Genomic DNA, 23,430 nt, shown 5'->3' on the forward strand with positions numbered 1-23,430 from the left:
GTTGAAGCACAGTACGTCTGACTATGGTAGCCGTAATGCTTCGACAAACCTACAATGTATAGTAGTCTGTTTATTTCAATTCTTATTTTTTATATGTATTACTACTTGTGTGATTCATTTTTATTACATATTGGTTTCCACTTCCGCACATTAAGTTGGAGTCCTTAATCTCGTTGTATGCAAATATAATGACAATAAAGTCCATTCTATTCTATTCTATCAAGCCGTGCGGCTTCTTAGCTTACAACAGTCCTGCTAAAACATTTTGACAGACTTTTGAGCGCTGTGTATAATGTTCTATATTCTCAATGGAACAGTTAAAGTGTTGCTGTTGATCGCAGGTGTCATCTTGCAGTCTACACATATCTCTTATGTGTGACTGCCATCTACTGGTCACACTTATCATGAAACCATGTATCAAATAAAATAGCTTCGAGGTCGGTAAGCACAACCAGAATTATTCCGTACATTAGACCCACCGGGTTATAAGGCGCACTGTCAATTTTTGAGAAAATTTAAGTATTTTAATTGCGCCTTATCGTCTGAAAAATACGGTATATAAAGTTTCTATTTTTTACAAGGCACATTCAAGAAACACTCAGAATCAGCCTCTTACTAGAGCTTTTGTGTTCACACTGAAGCTTATTCAGCCTTCTCTCAGCCATTCAGCTGTTATGTGACTGATATTGAAGAAAAAGAAGAAAAGTAGGGGAATAACAATGGGTGTTGTTGGACTTCTTAACCTTTGGACTCAGTAACCAACGCCAGATAAACACCTCTTTATTTAGCGAATAATGCGATAGCAGGCCACTTTTGCCCCGCTAACCCATACTCACTGAGCCACAGCTGATATGATGGAATGTGAGGGGGCTAGGGGGAATTAAGTATTCCAACAGCATATTAGGATGCAGCTTTGTAGGAAGGAAAAGATCAAGCATGCTGGATAAGGATGAGGCAAAGTCCTTATCTGTAAAAGTGAAGGGGGAAAGAAATTCACACCCATATTGTGAACCTGAGTCCTATTTCATTTTGCATAATTACGCCCTACCGTTTGCCACAGTTACAGCCATTGAAAATCCATGCCTGTGTTAATGGTATTATAATGAAGTAGTGTATGTGTGGCACCGACTCAAATGGAATTGATTCTTTTTAGCATTTGGCCCCTTACGGCTCACCAACTCTCTGATTTTGGCCTTTGTGTGCAAGTGTACTTGCATTGTGGTTATTTCATTTATTGTGATTGATAGTCATCAGTATTTTGTTTATGAAGAATTGAATATATTGACTTTTTTTGTTGTTTATTTGCTTGGATCCATGTGGTTGGCTAACCAATATCACATGGTTCTACTGCCTTGAGGGGGAGTGTGAAAGGTTGAGTTCGACAAAAGTTGTTTAGGAGTACCAAACATGAGGGAAAAAAATATGTCATATGTCGGTGTGATCCCAGGATGCAGACTAGGCAGGTGGTGTGCAAGCAGAAGGTCCCTATATTACAGTATTTTCCAAACTGTAGAGCGCATGTGCATATAAGCCGCACCCACTAAATTTTAGGAAAATATTTTCCCCCCATATATTAGTCGCAGATATACTGTATACATTACAAAATTAGTTATTCACATAGAAAGATTCCGTAAACGTTTATTTACATACCGTAATTGTTTCCAAACGGTGTCTGTAACACGGCAGAAAAACAGCTGATCAAACAAAACAGAAGTCATCGTCATGCACCCACTTGCTGTGGAATCTAGCTCTCCAATCAGCTAAACAGACTAAATAACTCTACGGTGACGCCTGGTTGAATTTACTGAGGAATTTGTGAAATTGGAACAATACAAAAAGAATGCCATTGTAAGTTAATTATACTAACAGACCCTTGTAAACGTGTTAGCTAATGCTAAACGACACTTGCTTGATTACATTACGATAGCATGTACAAATATGCATGAAAACACTCCAACAGACATCACACTTGGGACGGTTTAATAAGTATGAATTGTTTTAGTTATACTGTAAAACTTAGAAACGTTGCTCGGAGTGATGAATAATGAATCCAGACGAGTAGAAACGCGATGGACGGCTAGAAGGTGGAACGGCAATTCTACTTCCGGTTTAAAGCACTAAATGGAAGGACAGTGCAGCAACTGCAGTGAACAAACTCGACCAAAAGATGGCGCCAGTGAAGTTGCTTGTTTTTTTTTTACAAAACTTTTTGCTTATGGCCGTCAGTAAAGAAAAATCTATCAGTCGCACCGCTTTAAAAAAGCTGCAGGGTTCAAATTGTAGAAAAGAAGTAGCGGTTTCGATTCCAAAATTTACTGTAGTTACCAAGCAGAGTATCAAAAATAAAGTGCACCGGCGTGGGACGAGCAGTAAACAATGGATGCAATTGCAAACTACACAACTGAGGTGTGGAATCAAGAACACATCATCACTGTCTGAGAAGCGGCATCGCAAATATACCTCTCTAATCACTGATTGTTAACAGGTGAATCTCCTCACCAAACAGAGACAGGTGTGTTAATCAGGCTGTGGCGTGGCAGAGGAAGCGCACAGCAAGTGTAAAAAATACACTGAAACAGAAACAATAACAACAATATTGTTATCATGTTATATGTAATAATGTTTGCATCACTTTCAAGAGAAAATGCACTCACTCATTACATTTTAAAATTTTCAGTTTTCATGGCATATTGCTAGGGGTGTCCTTATCCGGTATTGACATCCGATATTGGTCCGATATCAGCAAAAAAACAAATAAGTAGCCAGTTAACATCTAAATTACCTCCAATAAACACACAATTTGCCTTTTTTTGGACTTTAGTCAAGTCATTTAACAAAAGTAAACGTGCTAGGCTCCAGGTTACTAGGAGCTAGCATGTACACAACAGCTACACACACAATAGCACAAAAGCTATCACACCCACACATGCATCTTTAATTCTCTTGTCTCAAAGTAGGCTTACAAAGCAATGAGCTACCTGCTGCCACCTACTGATACGGACAAGTATTACACGGTTACGCTGCTGATCTGTAAACTGCACAGACACTCAACATCCATCCATCCATTTTCTACCGCTTGTCTCTTTTGCAGTCGCGGGGTGGTGTTCGAGCCTATCTCAGCGGCATTTGTGCGGAAGGCAGTGTACACCCTGGACAAGTCGCCACCGCATTGCAGGGCCTACACAGATAGACAACATTCACACTCACATTCACATTATTTGCAGATTATAATAATTGGTTTGCAAAAAATATTTTCTGCACCAATTAGGTGAAATCTGTCTCACGGCCCACCAAACAATATCTCACGCCGCCATTATGATGTGCAGTGCTGTTATTAAATGACCGTAGTTCTTGAACTATAGAAAGTTATTTCAATGGTTGAAATCTGCGCTTTTGGATCTTATACGATTTAATTGTTATGGTTTACAGAGGGGAAATGACGGCTCAGACACCAGGGGGCTGTAATGTTCAATAATTTATAATATATATAGTCAATATACATAATAATAATAAACAATACTAACTAATAAACTAAACTAAGGAAATGGAAAGTGTCAAAACCCAAGAGTTTGTGTGTGTGTTTGTGTGTGTGTGTGCGTGCGTGTGCGTGTGTGTGTGTGTGTGTGTGTGTGTGTGTGTGTGTGTGTGTGTGTGTGTGTGTGTGTGTGTGAGGGTAGTTAGCTGAAGTGCGTGTTACGAAGTGTTGAGAGTGAAGGAACGAGGCAATCCGTGGGGCAGGCAGGTGGTCCAGGGCAGGAGAGGAGCGACAAGGTTTGTGTACGGGCGAGGGTCAAAGATCGAGGAAGGCAGTCCAAAGTCTACAGGGAAAAGAAAAACTCGGGAGAGCACTTAGGGAGGACAAACAAGGAAGTCAGGCACGAAGGGAAAACGCAGAGGGAAAACAGAGAGCATCAAGCTAGAGTAGGCTTACGCTACACCATTGAGAAACTAAGTTCCCGCCAGGATCCTTGGATCCACTGGTCCTTTATTCAGCTCCCTCTCATCAGGGCCAGGTGCGCTGATTGCCGATGACCTCCGGCTGCGCGGCAAACGTAGAGGCATTTCTTGTGGAGCTTATAGGTGCTCCGCTTATAGGGAGGAGCAGATTGGGCATGCGACGTAACATTAATTACGGTAATCTACGTCACAGCAGCTCAGATGAGGAACAAACCTGAATTGACAGGGTTGGTTTTTAGAGCAGCCAGCCTGAAACACATGTGTCAGAAACAGATGCGGAAGCAAATTTCAATCAATCGATCATTCAATGTTTTTTTGTATAGCCCTAAATCACAAATGTCTCAAAGGACTGTACAAACCACTACGACTACGACATCCTCGAAAGAACCCACAGAAGGGCAAGGAAAACTCACACCCAGTGGGCAGAGAGAATTCACACCCAGTGACGCCAGTGACAATGATGACAATGAGAACCTTGGAGAAGACCTCAAATGTGGGCAACCCCCCCCTCTAGGGGACCGAAAGCAATGGATGTCGAGTGGGTCTAACATGATACTGTGAAAGTTCAATCCATAGTGGCTCCAACACAGCCGCGAGAGTTCAGTTCAAAGCGGATCCAAGACAGCAGCGAGAGTCCTGTCCACAGGAAACCACCCCAAGCGGAGTCGGATCAGCATCGTAGAGATGTCCCCAACCGATACACAGGCGAGCGGTCCATCCTGAGTCCCGACGAGCTGTCCATCCTGGGTCCCGACTCTGGACAGCCAGTACTTCATCCATGGTCATCGGTCCGGACCCCCTCCACAAGGGAGGGGGGGACAGAGGAGAAAAAGAAAAGAAGCGGCAGATCAACTTGTCTAAAAAGGAGGTCTATTTAAAGGCTAGAGTATACAAATGAGTTTTAAGGTGAGACTTAAATTTGTACAACAAAGTTCTGCATAAAAGTGATAGTATATCATATTATGGAGAAGTTTGTCTAAAAAGTAAAAGAGGAGTGACGTTAATAAGTTGTTAATATTCGGTGTTTTATTGTTCATAGTTAATATAGTAAATCCCACTTTCTTTATTTTCATGTACATTTTGGGTGTCACATTCAGTAAAAAACTGTATAATTCCATTTTGAGGTACTTTTGTTTTTAGAATGTAAGAATCGGACAATGTGACTTTGGTCTTAGTGTTCCTGAAAAAAAGGGACACAAACACAAATACTGTACAGCAGATTTTTTTTACATACATATAATTAATACACACGTACACATTGGCCCCTCAATCCCATTTTTTCTCTTAATGTGGCCCCCCAAGTCAAAATATTTGCCCAGCTCTGCTTGAGACCATGACTATTACACATCTACCGCAGGGTGATTGAGTTTTTTTGCCAGACACGTCCTGTATGCCCGATCAAGCAAAACACTTTGTCAACGACGAGTTCGCCACGCCGACAGGCCTTTTCTGAAGCGGCTGCCATCTGACTGAAATTGCCGTCCCGAAAGAGAAGCGCTCGCTCAATTAAAGGCTCATTCAAGCGCGGAGAGCAGATTGTCGCCGCAAACTTGGGAGATTGAACCGAACCGGCGAATCATACATTTAAATGACTCTGAATATGTGAACAGGTGCAGGACACGAGAAAAGGGTGACGTGAAGTCGACGGTTGAGGGAAACACACATCTGCAAAAGGTCATTGAAGCAACCCTGCAATCACAATAAGAGCAACACACTTCCTTTCTGAAAGGATCCAGCCAATCGCGGATCTGCATCTGCAAAATTACCTGTTCAGCCCTGTCCCCGTGTCTCCATAACAGGCGTCGGCAACCCAAAATGTTGAAAGAGCCTTATGGGACCACATTTACAAAAAAGTAGTCGTTCTGGAGCCGCAAAAAATGAAAAGACTCATATACAGTGGGGCAAAATAGTATTTAGTCAGCCACCGATTGTGCAAGTTCTCCCACTTAAAATGATGACAGAGGTCTGTAATTTTCATCATAGGTACACTTCAACTGTGAGAGACAAAATGTGGAAAAAAATCCAGGAATTCACATCTTAGGAATTTTAAATAATTTGTAAATTATGGTGGAAAATAAGTATTTGGTCAACGATTCAAAGCTCTCATTGATGGAAGGAGGTTTTGGCTCAAAATCTCACGATACATGGCCCCATTCATTCTTTCCTAAAAACGGATCAATCGTCCTGTCCCCTTAGCAGAAAAACTGCCCCAAAGCATGATGTTTCCACCCCCATGCTTCACAACTAGGTATGGTGTTGTTGGGATGCAACGCAGTATTCTTCTTCCACCAAACACGACGAGTTGAGTTTATACCAAAAAGTTCTATTTTGGTTTCATCTGACCACATGACATTCTCCCAATCCTCTGCTGTATCATCCATGTATCCATTTTGGTATAAACTCAACTTGTCGTGTTTGGAGGAAGAAGAATACTGAGTTGCATCCCAAGAACACCACACCTACTGTAAGTGTTATAATGATGGCAATACATGATGTAAATGTTTATATTAGCTGTATTGGCCAAGTATTACACTTACTTTAAAAGTCTTATATAAGTGTTATAATGAAGACAACACATGATGTAAGTATCTATATTACCCTACTATCAAAATGACTTATAAAATCCTATATAAGTGTTATAATGAAGACAACACATAATGTAAGTGCCCATATTAGACTACTATCAAAATGAGTTTCAAAATCTTATATAAGTGTTATAATGAAGACAACACATAATGTAAGTGTCTATATTAGACTACTATCAAAATGAGTTTCAAAATCTTATATAAGTGTTATAATGAAGACAACACATGGTTTACGTGTCTATAATAGCTATATTAGCCTACTAACAAAATGACTTAAAAATCTTATATGTGTAATAATAAAGACCACACATGATGTACGTGTTTATATTAGTTATATTAGCCCACTATCAAAATGACTTTTAAAGTCTTATGTAAGTGTTATAATGAAGACAACCCATGATGTGTCTATATTAGCCTACTATCAAAATGATTTAAACAATCTCATATAAGTGTTATAATAAAGAAAACACATGATGTACATGTCTGTATTAGTTATATTTGATGACTGTTTTATGGTGATAGTATATATTTGTACAATGAATTGATTAACGTGGACCCCAACTTAAACAAGTTGAAAAACTTATTCGGGTGTTACCATTTAGTGGTCAATTGTATGGAATATGTACTGAACTGTGCAATATATTAATAAAAGTATCAGTCAATCAATCAAAGCCTACCATAAAAATTAATTTAAAAGTCTTATGTAAGCGTTATAATGAAGACAACCCATGATGTAAGTATCTATATTAGCCTACTATCAAAATGAATGATAAAATATTATACTGTATAAGTGTTATAATGAGAAAAACACATTACGTAAGTGTCTATACTAGCTATATTAGCCTACTATCAAAATGAATGATAAAATATTATACTGTATAAGTGTTATAATGAGAAAAACACATTATGTAAGTGTCTATACTAGCTATATTAGCCTGCTATCAAAATGATTATGTGTCGGAGGCTGACGCAAATTTTCCTTGACAGAAATATTGAAATGTAATATTTGTTTGACACATTTTTACAATATTGAAAAAACATTAGTAAAACTTCTCACAGGATGAAATAACTCCTGCAAATGACTGTCTTATAACGGCCAAAGGTATAGATGTATGTGTCCACGTTAAAGGAAACGACAGGCTGTCTTCTTTCTAATGGATTTATTACAATCTTTGCAAGCTGGATAATGTTTGCTGTGGTCTGTAACAACATGGTGAGTTCAAGGGCCGCTCGCCAAATACTCTCATCAGTGAAGCATAAACACAAACATATTAAACAGTGGGCTTTCCAACAATGAGGACGGTTTGTATCAATGTTGTCCTCCTACAGAAACCAAATTAATAAATATAATTTAACCCCCGCCTTTTTTTCCATTTTCATACATTTTTGAATAAGCTCCTTAGAGCCACCTGGGCGCATGTGGTTCTAGATCCGCGGGTCGCTGACCCCCGCTCCCTTTCCCGCAACACAAAAGAAGGAGCTGACACGTATCGGTCCTGGCTCTATTTGTATTCCATCTCCGACTTGACTGCATGTCAGCTTTCATGAGATCGCTCAGGCGAAACATTAAAGGGGCTCATTCTTTATTAATCCTGGCGATGACAATTCAGCGCTCCCAACGCACCAACTTTGCCTCGTGCACTTTTGCGAAAGCAGGTGACACGCCATTACCTTTTCAACACGTGTGCATCCTGACTCTTGCCTTTGTCAGAGCAAAATTGTTGGAATAAGCACTTTCCATGTGTGTATTGAGAATGTGACCCTAGTGAGTATTCACAGGACATTTTATCTCGTTATATTCGCGCCACACTCTAAATATTATCTGCTTTGCCTTGTGTTCACATACATATGGAATTAATCAAGGGCAACGTTTTTAGCCTGCATTTTTCGATTGAGTCAAACAGCTGACTCACGGCAGTTTTTTTTTTGCCAATTTGCAATGGCCTTGGGCTAAGTTTTGCAGTTCAACATCCGCACTCACCCAGAGGAGAGATAAGCAGGCGTGTCAGGTGTCGCTGTGCCAACGCGCTGAGAGGCATACTTTGCAACGTTGAGTCGGGTGAGAAGATGTTTTCTGATATCATTGGCATTTTCGGCACGAGTGCGATGCTGGAGTTGCAGATTAGCCGATATCAAAAACAGATTTGGAGAACTCCACCCATCCTGTAACTGAGGTGTGCTCGGGGGCGTGGTTGGGGCAGGGAGCGTGGTTAAGAGGGGAGGAGTATATTTACAGCTACAAATCATCAACTGTATGAAATACTTGACTTTCAGTGAATTCTAGCTATACATATTTATTTTATTATATATATAAATAAAATAAATAATTGCATTTCAGATGGCACCTATCAAATACACAGTAATACAAACACAGTTGTTCTACTAACTGTACTGTGCATGCTGGTTACAAAAAAAAAAAACAAGAACACTTACATTTCACTATTTGAGTAACTTTTGTTCTGCCATTTGCGTACTGGAGAGCGATCTCCGAATCCGGGAACATATTCTTCACAGATTTGTTGTAGACATCCCTAAAGGAGAAAGGGATGTTGCTTCCTGTTATCAGCATAGCCATCTTTATCTCAGCATAAGTTACACCATCGGGTCTCCATTTTGCGAGGTGGCCCAAAATACTGGGTTGTGAACGATGCTGCGCTGCGGACGCTTTGTGCTCCGCTGACCGTTCATGACTGAGTATATCCGTTCGGCCACCATGTTTAATGGAGAAGTCTGTTCTACAATATTTAAAGGCAACATACCCCTTGCCCTTCGAACTCTCCTAGATAAACTGAAATTCTTGTTTCCATTCGTTTTGGAACTTGCAAGCGTATTTCTTAATTTTGCTCGTCTACGGCGTCGCCATGGCTGTTCTTCTGCTTCGTCTCTTTGTGTGTGCAATTTTTAATTAAAATCCGTAGATGTTGTAACGTGATTGGGCAGGCTAGCTGTTTATATAGTGGGAAAGCGGACGTGAAAACAGGCTGTCCCCACTCAGGTCTGCATGGAGCTGGAGGGGGCGTGGCCTCCAGCTCCGGCTGAATTTCGGTAGATTTTCGGGACAAAATTTCTTCCATGAGGTTTTCGGGAGAGGCGCTGAATTTCGGGAGTCTCCCGGAAAATCCGGGAGGGTTGGCAAGTATGGAGAATATCTTCATGTTAAGAAACTCGGCTTCGGCTCCGCGATGTTGTCTTGGTAGTAATCACAGACATGCCACAGCACACAGACACACACACACACACACACACACACACACACACAAACACACACACACACACACACACACACACACACACACACACACAATGTAACACAATGTCAAACCTAATTATCCATCCATCCATCCATCCATCTTCTTCCGCTTATCCGAGGTCGGGTTGCGGGGGCTGCAGCCTAAGTAGGGAAGCCAAGACTTCCCTCTCCCCAGCCACTTCGTCTAGCTCTTCCCGGGGGATCCCGAGGCGTTCCATAGCCAGCTGGGAGACATTATTCCTATGGGCCACAGCTCCATATACCCGCAATACTAAAAATATGCATGTAAAAAAAAAAAAAATTGCATGTAGATTAATAAGATCCACAACAAGACAATGATAATATTAATTATTGCACATGTATGCAAATTGCAGGTGTAAATAATATGAATTGATTTACAAATATTATGAATATCCAAAGACATGCACCTGGGGATAGGTTAATTGGCAACACTAAATTGGCCCTAGTGTGTGAATGTGAGTGTGAATGTTGTCTGTCTATCTGTGTTGGCCAGGGTGTACCCTGCCTTCCGCCCGATTGTAGCTGAGATAGGCGCCAGCGCCCCCCGCCACCCCGAAAGGGAATAAGCGGTAGAAAATGGATGGATGGGTGGATGAATATTTCTATTTCCAGGTGTACATGTCACAACTGTGTGAACATGGAGACAGTGGCTGAGTGTGCCTGCTGTCATGAGATACAGGCAGTGGCCACAACAATGGAGCAAGAAGGGTTGGAGATGTGCATCATAGACCACCCTGGCTTTCAATCTGTGTGTCTGGATGAATGGGTGCTGCAGACAACGTGTTACGCCTACAAACAGCAATATGGCGTGCTACAGCAACAGCAAAATGAGTGAGCACTAATAAGTTTAAATAATTCTTTATTCTATCAACCTTTGGAAGATAAGTCAGAATGAGCACTTTCTTATCTTATTTTTATTCTGTGAAATGTACTGTGCTACAATGTACATGACATTATATATCATAGAAGTATTACATACATGGACCGTAGATGTCAACAATATTTACAATTTACTGCAACAGTAAATGACAAATGAATAGAATGCATGACAATGTCTTTTGCATCTCAGAGAACAGTGAGTCACAGTGTATCCATGTCTGGATAACAACAGGTGCCACAATTTGCTATCAACTACCATAATTTGCTATCAACTATTTTGTACTTCCAGGTGGGAACGATACACAGCATATCGACAGTTTGTCCGCTTCTGCTGGGGATATCTGTGAAAGGAGATAAAGGTGGCACTACCAGCTTGTGTAGTACATAAGATTATGGACTACACGGGGTTCCAAGACGTGCAGTGACTGCAACAGAATCCACATGGCCACTGTAGTTAACGCTTAGCGAAGCGACTCCTGTGCTTGGCGAGGGCTTCCTCCTTGTCTGGCTTCTCCAGTTCATCGCAGAGGAAGGGAAGCACATCCACGGTGACGCTGACTGGTGTTCTCTCGTCAGGGGTCTGTCTGCAGCCAGCAACAACCTCCCTGATAAACTCATGGAGAGTGAAACTTGACAGTGTTATTATCATGTTACAAAGTGTGAAGTGTTTTCATGTTTTGTGTCCTCTACACTTATGGTATGTTGGCTCTGTCGCAATTTTCTTGACCACATGGCCCCCTGCTTTATACTTCGGGTAGCGTACTGCATAGAGCTCAGCGCCCGCTTGTGTAGTGGCTATGGGGCGGCTTGAGTTTTCATTCCAGTGCAGCCCAGCAAGCAGGGTCCTAGGTGTGGTAACAGAATAATGTAATAATTAGACATCGTGTACTTTACTCAGCAGTGAGAACAGATACACTTGAACATGTGTGTTTAATGATGTCATATAATTATATGCAAAAGTACTAAAGTATGGCACACACTAGTGACACTTAGATCAGAGTGCAAACATACCTGCCCAGCATTCCGATGTATGACAAGAAATACATTTTCGGTGCAAACTGTATAAGACAAAAGACACTTTATTCAGTCATGCGTCCATACAATGTGTGTGTAAATGTATAAATTGTTTGTAAATTTGAATACAATTGTTTGTGCATTAAACTGTTTAGAGTCAGCTATTAAAGATTGATCTCCTGCAATAATTAAGCTGTTTTGTAGCAACAATTCAAAAATCCTTTATGAATATATTTATTGAATAATACTTCAACAAAATATGAATGTAAGTTCATAAACTGTGAAAAGAAATGCAACAATGCAATATTCAGTGTTGACAGCTAGATTTTTTTGTGGACATGTTCCATTGCTTTTGTCCTCTCCAAGGTTCTCATAGTCATCATTGTCACCGACGTCCCACTGGGTGTGAGTTTTCCTTGCTCTTATCTGGGCCTACCGAGGATGTCGTAGTGGTTTGTGTTGTGGTTTGTGCAGCCTTTTGAGACACTAGTGATTTTGGGCTATATAAGTAAACATTAATTTATTGATTGATTGATAAATATTGATGTTAAAGATTTATTTTTTTGTGAAGAAATGTTTAGAATTAAGTTCATGAATCCAGATGGATCTCTATTACAATCCTCAAAGAGGGCACTTTAAGGTGATGACTACTTCTATGTGTAGAAATCTTTATTTAGAATTCAATAACTAGTTATTTTTATATCGTTTTTTTCAAATAGTTAAAGAAAGACCACTACAAATGAGCAATATTTTGCACTGTTTTACAATTTAATAAAACAGAAACTGATGACATAGTGCTGTATTTTACTTCTTTATTTCTTTTTTTCAACCAAAAATGCTTTGATCTGATTAGGGGGTACTTGAATTAAAAACATGTTCCCAGGGGGTACATCACTGAAAAAAGGTTGAGAACCACTGCTCTAGTATTTTGCTCCCTGGCCCCCAAAGTCCTAGTGGCAGGTGGTAACCAGCGACGCCACCGACAGGCGATCAGCCTAATTCTTACCTGTGATAAGGCTATGGAACGCCTCCACCATAATACACTGTACTTTGTGTGTGTGTGTGTGTCCAATCCAACCGTGTTCATTTGACCACTCTGTTCCATATTAAAGCTTCACCGTCATCTTTGTGGAATGTAAACAAAGAAACACCGGCTGTGTTTGTGTTGCTACAGCCGGCCGCACTACACCGCTTTCCACCAACAGCTTTCTTCTTTGTAGTCTCCATTATTAATTGAACAAATTGCAAAAGATTCAGCAACAGAGATGTCCAAACTACTGTGTAATTATGTGATTAAAGCAGACGACTTTTAGCTGTGATCGGTGCTGGAAGAACATGTCCACTACAACCCGTGACGTCAGCGCACGCGTCATCATACACGTCATCATTCCGCGACGTTTTCAACATGATACTTTGCGGGAAATTTGAAATTTCAATTTAGTAAACTAAACCGGCCGTATTGGCACGTGTTGCAATGTTAAAATGTTATCATTGATGTATAAACTATCAGACTGCGTGGTCGGTAGTAGTGGGTTTCAGTAGGCCTTTAAATATCTTAAAATATGTTCCAACTTGACCACATCGTAAGTTGCAATGTAGAGCGGCACTTTCCATCATTTTCAGCAAACTGCATAGCAAAATGATTAACTCCGCTTCGTCCTCTCACCGGAGATCCACCCAGGACCGGGGCCATATGAATCCCTGCCCCACTGTAGTGACAAGAAGACAAAATGGTGGATTTTGACGAAATTCGACTGAGTGTGTACCAGCGGTTGTCTAATTCATGAATATTTATGCCAGAGTTGTCAAACGTACGGCCCAAGGCCGTATCAGGCCAGTGAACAGGCTTTATCCGGTCCGGGGGATGAGTTTGCTAAGTATAAAATTTAACCTGAAATTTTTGAATGAAAGAAACAGCTGGTTTAAATGTGTCCATTGGATGTCGCAATAGCAATTATTTGTATTTTTGTAGATGATGCTACAAATGAACAAAATAAACCACATGATGTTAGTACATCAGTCCAGGAAAATTATCAAACTACATAAATAACATCCTGATTGAAAATGAACACCAATGAGTTGAATAAAGTGGTAACACTTTAGTATGGGGAACACAGTCTAAGTAACAAATAAATAATTGAGAGTTATTTGGTTTGGGTTTAGTACTACTGGTTGTATAATAAGGCCATGCAGAGTAAGGCATTAATAAGTACTTAATAATGACTAATTAAGAGCCAATATGTTACTAATTTGCATGTCAATAATTAATGGTGAATATGTTCCCCATACTAAAGTGTTACCAATAAAGTATATCTATTATTAACCGTTGCAATGAGGTGGCGACTTGTCCAGGGTGTACTCCGCCTTCCGCCTTATTGTAGCTGAGATAGGTTCCAGCGCCCCCCTGCTCCCCCGAAGGGAATAAGGGGTAGTAAATAGATGGATGGATGGATGGATGGATATTATTAACCGCAACAGGTAATTGTAAAAAAAAACAAAAAACAACAACATTATGATTTATACTTTCTCAGAATGTGCATGTTTTATTTTTAAACAAAGGAAACGATCTGAAGTTGTCTTTATTTTTAAATTACCGTGCCGTGATTTTACCAGTCCGACCCACTTAGTAATAGATTTTTCTCCATGTGGCCCCCGATCTAAAGTGATGCCATCCTGCGTTGTGGAAACATCCCCTTTGATCAGTTGAGAAAACGTTCTCTACTTTTGCAAAGAGACTCACTTTAAGAGACGCAAATAGAGGCAACATCCTTCAGTGCCGCACGCAAAGAGCACGTACAATTTTAAAGAACCCGCGGGGACTTTGTCACCCCAAACCATTTTGTGGGCGAAAAGTTGGAAATGTCCAGACGCGACGCGGACAGCATGGGGCACGAACTGGGAATCAATTTATCCGCAGCAGCACCCGCTTGCGATCTCATTTTCGGTGTCAGAAGCTATCAGGGGTCAGCAGAGCACAACTGCAACACAATTAAGCTGTCTGTGTTTTTTAATTAAAAACTAAGCATCATCCTTCTGAAACTTTGTTTGCCTTTCAGGCAGTGCGAGTCGTCATCGTCGTAATGCATACAGATGTGTCTCATGGAAAACGGTCACGTTCCATTCTCTAATTACACAGCGGGGGACAAGTTTGCGATGTTTCCTTTCCAAGCAGTTTGCCATCAAAACATTGGTACAATTAGGACAATAACTGTAATGGAAGAATGAATTATTCATCTCTGCGAAGGAATTTCGCCTCCACCCAGTCGGTGTGATCAATACGGTGCTTGACGCCGTCACCCAGGCATAGTCCATTACACGTTTTAATGCATCGGAGTAGCTCGCGAACCAAAAAGCAATTTAGGGCTGATATCTCCCGGGAATGTGCACGAGACCTTAGGACAAAACAAATAAAGCAAAGAGCGATAAGTATTTACTGTACGCCGCAGTCAACTCTGCTGAACAATGAGATTGATCACATAACAAAAGGATGATTTAAAAGTCACATGTATACATGTATACATTCTGTAGCTCTAACTCCCTGTATAGAATAAAAAAAAACTGTGTATGTTTACGATGGTTGAGGTAACAATTCCAAGCTTGCTATGTGAGAAATCAAAGGGAGAAAAATGTTTTTGAAAGATATTAAGCACAGGACTGCCAAGTTTCTTTAGCCCAGGGGTGCCCACACTTTTTCAGCGGGCAAGCTATTTTACAAATGACCAAGTCAAAGGGTTTACCTCATCTTCACACACACATATGTATACATGTATATATATATATATATATATATACAGGACTGTCTCAGAAAATTTGAATATTGTGATAGTCCTTTATTTTCTGTAATGCAACTAAAAACATGAAAATGTCATACATTCTGGATTCATTACACATGAACTGAAATATTGCAAGCCTTTTATTATTGTATTATTGCTGATTATGGCATACAGCTTAAGAAAACTCAAAAATCCTATCTCAAAAAATTAGAATATTTCCTCAGACCAAGTAAAAAAAAAAAAGATTTATAACAGCAAAACAAAATCAAACATTTGAAAATGTCAATTAATGCACTCAGTACGTGGTTGGGAATCCTTTTGCACGGATTACTGCATCAATACGGCATGGCATGGAGGCAATCGGCCTGTGGCATTGCTGAGGTGTTATGGATGCCCAGGATGCTTCAATAGTGGCCTTTAGCTCATTTCCATTATTGGGTCTGGTGTTTTTCAGCTTCTTCTTTACAATAACCCACACATTCTCTATGAGGTTCAGGTCAGGGGAGTTGGCAGGCCAATGGAGGACAGTAATGCCATTGTCAGTACACCAGTTACTGGTGGTTTTGGCACTGTGGACAGGTGCCGGATCATGCTGGAAAATGAAATCATCATCTCCATAGAACTTTTCAACAGATACAGCTTCAATAGCCGTATTCCCATGGTCAAGCCACTCCTGAACTCTGGACAGCGGAAGTTCCCTCAGTCAGCAATGGTTTGGGGAGCCATGTCAGCTGCTGGTTTTGGTCAACCGTGTTTCATCAAGTCCAGAGTCAATGCATCTTTGTACATGCTTCCATCTGTTGTAAAGCTCTATGGAGATGATGATTTAATTTCTTAAGCTGTATGCCATAATCAGCAATATTAAAAAAATAAAAGGCTTGCAATATTTCAGTTGATGTGTAATGATTCCAGAATGTATGACATTTTCATGTTTTTAGTTGCATTACAGAAAATAAAGGACTTTATCACAATATTGTAATTTTCTGAGACAGTCCTGTATATATATATATATACATATATATATATATATATATATATATATATATATATATATATATATATATATATATATACCCATCCATCCATCCATCCATCCATTTTCTACCGCTTATTCCCTTGTGGGGTCGCGGGGGGCGCTGGCGCCTATCTCAGCTACAATCGGGCGGAAGGCGGGGTACACCCTGGACAAGTCGCCACCTCATCGCAGGGCCAACACAGATAGACAGACAACATTCACACACTAGGGCCAATTTAGTGTTGCCAATCAACCTATCCCCAGGTGCATGTCTTTGGAAGTGGGAGGAAGCCGGAGTATCCGGAGGGAACCCACGCATTCACGGGGAGAACATGCAAACTCCACACAGAAAGATATATGTGTATTAGATTAGATTAGATAGTACGTTATTTTTTCCGTCAGGAGAGTACCTTCAGGAAAATTACAATTTTCAGCACAATCCCATTCAAGATCAGACAAACATTACAGGGAGACAGAACAGGATCACTGACGAGTCTGCCAGCTTCCGGTTTCCAGCGCCCCTTACAAAAAAGATGAGATAGAGGCAAACAGTAGCTCCACCCACTCAGTTGATAACTTTATGCAATTCTTTAGTAAGAAAATTGAAGTCATTAGAAAGGAGATTGGAGACAATGCGTCCCAGCTACAACTGGGTTCTATTAACACTGATACGATTGTATATACAGCGGATACTGCCCTCCAAAATAGTTTCTCTCGTTTTGAGGAAATAACATTAGAGGAATTGTTACAACGTGTAAATGGAATAAAACAAACAACATGTTTACTTGACCCTCTTCCTGGGAAACTGATCAAGGAGCTCTTTGTATTATTAGGTCCATCAGTGCTAAATATTATAAACTTATCACTTTCCTAGGGCACTGTTCCCCTAGCATTCAAAAAAGCGGTTATTCATCCTCTTCTTAAAAGACCTAACCTCGATCCTGACCTCATGGTAAACTACCGACCGGTGTCTCACCTTCCCTTTATTTCAAAAATCCTCGAAAAAATTGTTGCGGAGCAGTTAAATGAACACTTAGCGTCTAACAATCTATGTGAAACCTTTCAATCCGGTTTCAGGTGCAAATCACTCCACGGAGACAGCCCTCGCAAAAATGACTAATGATCTATTGCTAACGATGGATTCTGATGCGTCATTTATGTTGCTGCTCCTCGATCTTAGCGCTGCTTTCGATACCGTCGATCATAATATTTTATTAGAACGTATCAAAACACAAATTGGTATGTCAGACTTAGCCCTGTCTTGGTTTAACTCTTATCTTACTGATAGGATGCAGTGTGTCTCCCATAACAATGTGACCTCGGACTACGTTAAGGTAATGTGTGGAGTTCCCCAGGGTTCGGTCCTTGGCCCTGCACTCTTCAGCATCTACATGTTGCCGCTAGGTGACATCATACGCAAATAAGGTGTTAGCTTTCACTGTTATGCTGATGACACCCAACTCTACATGCTCCTAAAGCTGACCAACACGCCGGATTGTAGTCAGCTGGAGGCGTGTCTTAATGAAATTTAACAATGGATGTCCGCTAACTTTTTGCAACTCAACGCCAAAAAAACGGAAATGCTGATTATCGGTCCTGTTAGACACCAACCTCTATTTAATAATACAACTCTAACATTTGACAACCAAACAATTAAACAAGGCGACACGGTAAAGAATCTGGGTATTATCTTCGAGCCAACTCTCTCCTTTGAGGCACACATTAAAAGCGTTACTAAAACGGCCTTCTTTCATCTCCGTAATATCGCTAAAATTCGCTCCATTATATCCACCAAAGACGCTGAGATCATTATCCATGCGTTTGTTACGTCTCGCCTCGACTACTGTAACTTATTTTTTTCGGGACTCCCCATGTCTTGCATTAAAAGATTACAGTTGGTACAAAATGTGGCTGCTAGACTTTTGACAAGAACAAGAAAGTTTGATCATATTACGCCTGTACTGGCTCACCTGCACTGGCTTCCTGTGCACTTAAGATGTGACTTTAAGGTTTTACTACTTACGTATAAAACATTACACGGTCTAGCTCCATCCTATCTTGCCGATTGTATTGTACCATATGTCCCGGCAAGAAATCTGCGTTCAAAGGACTCCGGCTTATTAGTGATTCCCAAAGCCCAAAAAAAGTCTGCGGGCCATAGAGCTTTTTCATTTCGGGCTCCAGTACTCTGGAATGCCCTCCCGGTAAAAGTTCGAGATGCCACCACAGTAGAAGCATTTAAGTCTCACCTTAAAACTCATTTTCTATACTCTAGCCTTTAAATAGACTCCCTTTTTAGACCAGTTGATCTGCCGTTTCTTTTCTTTTTCTCCTATGTCCCACTCTCCCTTGTGGAGGGGGTCCGGTCCGATCCGGTGGCCATGTACTGCTTGCCTGTGTATCGGCTGGGGACATCTCTGCGCTGCTGATCCGCCTCCGCTTGGGATGGTTTCCTGCTGGCTCCGCTGTGAACGGGACTCTCGCTGCTGTGTTGGATCCGCTTTGGACTGGACTCTCGCGACTGTGTTGAATCCATTATGGATTGAACTTTCACAGTATCATGTTAGACCCGCTCGACATCCATTGCTTTCCTCCTCTCCAAGGTTCTCATAGTCATCATTGTCACCGACGTCCCACTGGGTCATTATTGTCACCGACGTCCCGCTGCGTGTGAGTTTTCCTTGCCCTTATGTGGGCCTACCGAGGATGTCGTAGTGGTTTGTGCAGCCCTTTGAGACACTAGTGATTTAGGGCTATATAAGTAAACATTGATTGATTGATTGATTGAAGAGGGAAACATCAAACATCAAAGAACACAGAGGACATTAAAGACATTAAAGCAGCAGATACAACCAGACACTTCTACATACACCTATGAATAAAAAGTAAAAGAAACATATCCACTGTGGTCGCTTCTGCGGTGTTCCACGCCATCGTCCGCTGGGATGGAGGGAGCATGGCCAGAGACAGGAGCAGACCCAACAAAGCAACCAAGAGAGCCGACTCCACTCTCGGCCAGTGTCCAGTCCGCATAGATGAGCGAGGATACGTCCAAGGAGACTGAGGTGTCCGACACCTGCTCACCCAGCCAAGACACCACGAAGCCTCTCCGTCCCAGCGCTCAGTGCTAGCTCCGCAGCCCTGTCCCCTCACCCGCATCTCCTCCAGTCCCTCCAAACTGACTCCGGTGTGGGAGGCAGATCCAGAAGTCCAGAAAAAAAAAAAAAAACACAGAGGTCATGAAAGTGCTACTCCTTGTCACACAGTCCCAAAGGGTCCTGGACCAAAAGGCAAAAAAGTATAATAACACATGAAAACAAGAGAGAAACACAAAAGAATGACACAAGAGCATAGAGCTCCTGCCAACAGCAGCCACTAAAGCAGCGCCATCTTGGAAAAAAAAAAAAAAAAAAATATATATATATATATATATATATATATATATATATATATATATATATATATATATATATATATATATATATATATATATATATATATATATGTGAGTTTTCCTTGCCCTTATGTGGGCCTACCGAGGATGTCGTAGCGGTTTGTGTTGTAGTTTGTGCGGCACAAGTGATTCAGGGCTATATAAGTAAACATTGATTGATATATAAATATATATATATATTCCAATATTATATATATATATATATATATATTCCAATATTTTACCAAAATGTATTTTCATACATTTCAGTACTTTTCGAAATAAGGGGGACCAAAAAAAATAACATTATTGAACATATTAAACATACGTTTACTATTGCAATAAAAGAACAATTGTGTCTGTTGTGATCCGATGGTCGGCTCTTCACAGATTATTGTTTTGTTCCATTTTCATATCACATTTCGGTAGTTTGACCTCCTTATTTCCTGTTTTGCTCTGTCACAATGGTTGATTATTGTTTCCACCTGCTACTCTCGGTTTTCACACACCTGTTTTACTAATCACCATCCTTATAAAAGCCAGCCCTTTCGGTTCATTCATTCTTGGACTCTAATTTGCCCACATGCAACAGTTGAAGACTTGCTTCCCTTATTACTACTCGCTAGCTCTCACATTGCGTCTAGCTGATTTCTAGCTGTCATGCTAATTGTGTTGTTTTCCCTTTTTGTGCCTTCGTGCCAAGTGTTTGTGTTTCTGTTCGTTTTCCTAGCTTTCCATGCTAGCGCTTTTGTTTGCCTTTCTGTTAGCACCAGTGTTTTTGTTCTTAGCCTGTTTTGAGTTAAATTAATCTTTATTTCTTACCTCAAGCTGTGTTGTTGCCCTACGCATCCCTGGAGGAACAAATCCGACATCGCTATGCCGCACAAGCCTCACAGTAGAGTCCGAGCATCAAAGAAAGGTTCTTCCGCGTCAGGCAGCAACGAGGACTTCGGCGAAGGTACGTAGACTTTGCTTCGAGCGTGGGAGACGGAGACACTCCGCTGCGGGCCAGGTGAAGACATGATGCGGGGACCAAGTGGGTTTCTGGTCCCGCTAGATTCTTCCTGGTACGGTGATGTTCCCTCTCAAGCCGCTCACACTTGTCAGCGAAAGCGGAAGCCGCAAAAGAAGGCTTCGTGTCGCGACAGTGACGCTCTTACTACATGACTTCCCACTCCTGAACACAGCCAGCTTCCTCCCATTGCTATGGCCCCACCCCTGTGGCTCATGCTCCGCCCACTCTTCAGTCTACTGCTACTTTTACCTACTCTTCTACTGATTTTGAGTCACAGCGCTCAGCCAAGCCACAACCTCCAAGTAGGCCACTTCTACCTGTTTTTCAACTTGTCAAACCGCAACTTCCAATGAGGCCACCTTTACCTGTCTTTCGGCCCGTCAAACCGCAACCTCCTCATAGACCTTCTCCACCGGTTTTTCGACCCGTTAAACCACAACCTCCTTTCAGACCTCCTCCACCGGATTTTCGACCCGCTAAGCCACAACTTCCAGCGCGTCCTCCACCTGCTAGGCCGCCTTCACCTGCACCACGGCTAGCACCTGTAGCTAGTCCTAGCTCAAGCCTGGTTCTCACACCAGCACCTGACTCAAGCCTAGTTCTCACACCAGCATCTGACTCTTGCCTGGTTCTCACACCAGCACCTGACCCTCGCCTGGTTCTCACACCAGCACTTGACCCTTGTCTGGTTCTCACACCAGCACTTGACCCTTGCCTGGTTCTCACACCAGCACTTGACCCTTGCCTGGTTCTCACACCAGCAGACGTTCACCGCTAACTAGCTAGCCATGTCTTAATGCACTTCTTCCTGAGGGCGTTTCAGTGTTATAAGTTCACCTTTATTGTTAGTTTTTAGGCCAAAATGTGTTCGTTCTCCCTTTTCTGTCTACACACCATGGCCGGCTCTACGCAGGGGCAAGAGGGGGCAGAGCCCCCTTAAATAAATGTCTTGCCCCCTCAAATCAAAATTTGAGAAAGCAAATTTTAATAAACTCACAAAATTACTACATTACAAGTTGACAAAATTATCTGCACTAGCGGAAAAATCCGCCGAAAAAGGGACACCCACGATATAGTAGTGTCGGCTTCCCTCTCATCCCTCCCTCCGCTGTGCGTGTATTCACCATTCCACATTCCACAGACTGCGCAGCAGACACACACCCGCACACACCCCTCAGCCCTCAGCAAACATACTGTAGCGTTTCCACAGAAACCAGTCGAGAGGCGTAGTACACTTGCTGTCTTTTTTGTTAGACACGTAACAGGCTACTGTGGGGCATAACCACCGCCAAAGGCACATTTCTATATCTCTTTAGTATTGTTTTAAACTTATCTCTCGTGCGTCTATCTCTCTCACTCTAAAACTCCGACCTCTTCACTTCCGCATCCCAGCATCACCGAACTCTCCCTCCTATTCCTCACCCAATCACAGGTAACCCCCAGCATGCAACTCTGAACGTGTTGCCTTCACTGGCACTCTGTAAACTTCACAGAACAGTACATGAAACTAAGTACGTGAAAGTTGACACATTAACATTAACATATCCCCTTAACTCAACCCGTTACAATGCAATCACTGTTGCAGTATGAAAGTAAAAGAAAAGGAAAAGTTGTCTACATTTATCATATACTTGTTAGGATGGGTGTATTTGTGTAGTCTTATCTGTCATAAACACGTTTATCGTCGCGGACTTTCGGTGCTACGGAGTTCCTTTTTTTTTTTTACAACTTGACGAGAGCGGTGACAGCGGAGGCTCTGAGCAGCAGTGGTTTGGAAGGCAGAGAGCCTCCACTGTCCCCGTAACAAGCTACAAGTCATTTATGATGCTGTTAATGTCAGGAAAAATGAAACATAAGGTATATATCCTGCTTAGTGGTCCTCCTCTGCTGTCCTCTGTTCAGAGCGGAGTCCCTAGCAACGGCCCGTTTTACTTAGCAACGGTCTGGCAATCGAGTGCTGGAATTATTTTTCTGTTGTTTTTCTTGTAATTCTACATAGTCAACCTTTAATGTTTCAATCTACATTTTGTAATAAACAAATTATCAGTTTCATTTGATATGACCAAGACACCTAAAAACAAAAACACAGCCGTTTTCATCAATTTACAAGCGAGTGGGCAACACACATACATTGGAGTGAATGAATGTTGTGCCCAGATGAGTGCCCACGTCCACTGCATGTGACAAACTGAAGACAAGTGACCTGTGTCTGACAGACCCCTACGTAAAGCCCCGCCCCAGGCTGTACTCCTGTACTGTTGTTGTTTTTCTTCATGTAATCACAGCAAGTTTTTTCTGTTGTTGTTCAAGCTTACTTGTTTTCTGCTCCAGCTTCCAGCAGCTCACAAAGAGAAAGTTAATGCTCTGTAATGCATCCATTTTTCAGAGCATTTAAAAAGTCTAGTCCTGCTCCTGCATGTAGTAGTAGAAATGATGCTACTGCTAGTACATCAGGGACAGCAGCTAGCAATACTGCACCTTTAGCACC

At 41.5% G+C, this 23,430-nt stretch overlaps 1 long non-coding RNA gene across 1 annotated transcript in view; it reads left to right on the plus strand.

Moving 5' to 3' along the window:
* LOC133555702 (uncharacterized) overlaps nucleotides 1-11,883 on the plus strand; it is a 28,949-nt gene extending 17,066 nt beyond the window's left edge. The window contains exon 3 of the long non-coding RNA XR_009807380.1: nucleotides 10,982-11,883. This is a non-coding gene — a long non-coding RNA (uncharacterized LOC133555702). The remainder of the gene's footprint in view (nucleotides 1-10,981) is intronic.
* Nucleotides 11,884-23,430: the final 11,547 nt, after the last annotated feature.

Source organism: Nerophis ophidion, linkage group LG07 (genome assembly GCF_033978795.1).
Source record: "Nerophis ophidion isolate RoL-2023_Sa linkage group LG07, RoL_Noph_v1.0, whole genome shotgun sequence".
In the NCBI taxonomy this organism is placed as follows: domain Eukaryota; kingdom Metazoa; phylum Chordata; class Actinopteri; order Syngnathiformes; family Syngnathidae; genus Nerophis; species Nerophis ophidion.